The sequence below is a fragment of the Mastomys coucha genome, unplaced genomic scaffold (assembly GCF_008632895.1).
Source record: "Mastomys coucha isolate ucsf_1 unplaced genomic scaffold, UCSF_Mcou_1 pScaffold22, whole genome shotgun sequence".
In the NCBI taxonomy this organism is placed as follows: Eukaryota; Metazoa; Chordata; class Mammalia; order Rodentia; family Muridae; genus Mastomys; species Mastomys coucha.
In genome coordinates, this window is record NW_022196905.1 from 119,561,084 (window position 1) to 119,563,615 (window position 2,532).

At 39.0% G+C, this 2,532-nt stretch overlaps 1 protein-coding gene across 2 annotated transcripts in view; it reads left to right on the plus strand.

Annotated features, from left to right (window-relative positions):
* Nucleotides 1-2,532, plus strand: part of LOC116068454 (transmembrane protein 132B) — a 337,983-nt gene that overhangs the window by 282,104 nt on the left and 53,347 nt on the right. The window lies entirely within an intron of this gene.

Sequence of the window (2,532 nt, forward strand, 5' to 3'; positions counted from 1 at the left end):
TGTTATAATATTTTATAAATTTTAAGGGATATCACACTGGGATTATTAACCTGGTTTCTAAGAGACTTCATGAGTTGAAGACACAGCAGGAGAGTCTAGGTTTCTTAGGGTTGTTCATGCAAGGTCTTAGCCCCAGTGACTGAAAGGGAATATGTTCAATATGGGGAGACCAGCTCAGACTTAGGCTGCCTTTCCTCAGTCTGTGGTGCAGATTCACACCCAGCAGCCTCTCCCTGAATGTGAAGGTTACATGAAAGAGTGTTAAGACCACCCATTATACATTAAATCCTGATCTGACATGCAAGAATAAATGTTGAGGACAAATAATCTTTCTATGGTTATAGCTATAAAATTTTATTTTTATTGTATTTATTATATTTTACTGTATTTATTGTATTTTGTTGTACTTTTATTTTTGAGATAAGATCTTACAATGCAGCTTATGCTGGCCTGGAATCTGTTATATAGACCAGGGTGGTTATAAGAGAAATTTTAAAAAAACCTTGGGTAGGAAGCAGCCCTCCCTGGTTATTGTCCTGCCTTCGTGGACATTGATTGCCCTGGAAACACATGCTAATACAGAAATGTGTGAAAGATGCTGATTAACTACTATTGATCGTCCTCTGTGACTCTGCCTGGAAGGAGCCAAAAGATAGCTCAGGGCCACCTACGGCCAGGCAGAAGCAAGGACTGAACTTGAAGTCTTGAAATAAGAAGCAGGGACAAGAGCATGCCTCCTGATTACATGTGTGTATCTTGGAAGTAAAAGCTAGCCTATTATGGAAAGGACACTGTTATGGTTTGAATATGCTTGGCCCAAGCCGGACAACCCAAGTTTAAAGGTCAGGACCCACATGGTGGAAGAAGAGAGCTGACCCTCTCAGGTAGTTCTTTGGCGTGTGTGTGTGTGTGTGTGTGTGTATGCTCACAGACTAAAAGTAATTGAAAATTAAAAAGAAGAAATAAACACCATCCACTGTGTCTTAGTGCATTTTGCAGCATGCAGTAAGATCTGCAAAGTGTTGTTCCTATGACAACTGATCCTCTGACTGCTTATATCTGGGATCTCTGGACTTTTCCGTGAATATTTGTGAGGAGTGCTTTCTCTGATTCTGTAGTGTAGGCAATCTTTGGGTTGGGAAAGGTCACAGCAGGCCACCTAAAATTGTCCACTGCCTGATGAGACAATAGCAGGCCACATGCAGGATCGTAGACCCAGAATACATTGTTTCTGCTGTTCTGAATGGAGAATGAAATGTACATGTCCCAAGATCACCCAGGAGTCATCCCCACATCTCAAAGCCCACTTTGTGTCTTTTATCCTGGGATAATGGAGTTGCAGAAGTGTAATAACTTGACAGTAAAACTATTAACCTCTAAAGACAGCTTTTGCAATATAACATTTCATAAGCTCTTTTACACACATTGGAAGATGAACGTGACCTGGCTTGGTCCTTTCAGAGCTCTGTACTTCTAGTCTCTGCTCTTCTTACATGAGGATGGATAGGATTTGTTTTTCCATGCCCCTCTTGGGGCTCACCGAGCCCTTCAAGCATCATTTAGATGAATGATGGGGGCTGGAGAGATAGCTGAGCAGTTAAGAGCACTTTCTGCTCTTGCAGAGGACTTGAATCCAGTTTGCAGCACCCACATAGCAGCTCACAACCATCTGTAATTCCAGTATCAGGGTATCTGATATACTCTTCTGGCCTCTGCAGGTACTGCACCCATGTGGTGTACCCCGATACATGCAGTGGAAACACTCTTATTATAATATTTTTTTTAGATAAGTGAAGGATGGGAGTGGGAAGTTGTTTTTACATGGACATGTCTTCTCTCTGCCTAGTGAGCTCTTACTCCATGTTGTAATCTCAGTTCCTAGTCAAAGGGTCAGACTACATACTGGGATTCCAAGGTCACATACATTCTTCACATGTATTCTCCATGCTTCAAGCTCTGTATCTTTTCCTGGTCTCTTTCCATCCATTATATATGGACTGAATGCCATTTATTTTTAGTGTGTGCATGTGTGTATATATGTATGTATATGAGAATGTTGTCTGGGTATGTGTATGTAGTATGTGTGTGTATGTGTATGAATGTATATGTGTATATGTGCATATGTAGTGTGTTTGTGTATTTATGTGTGCATGTGTGTACAGTGTGTGCTAATGTATATGTATGTATGTTGCATGTTGTTTATATGTGCATGCGTGTGTATATGTATGCATATGTATGTATATGTATGTATATGTTTGGGTATGTAGTATATTTGTATATATATATACACACACACACATATATATGCTCGTATGTTTATGTGTATGTATATATATATATATGTTTGTGTATGTGTGTATGTATATATGTGTATGTTTGGATATGTTATGTGTATATGCTATGTGTATATATGTGTATATGTAGTATGTGTGTTTATGTATGTATATGTGTGTTTTATGTTGTATATTTGTGCATGTATGTGTATATGTGTGTATGTTGTATATGTGTGTTTTATGTTGTATATTTGTGCAT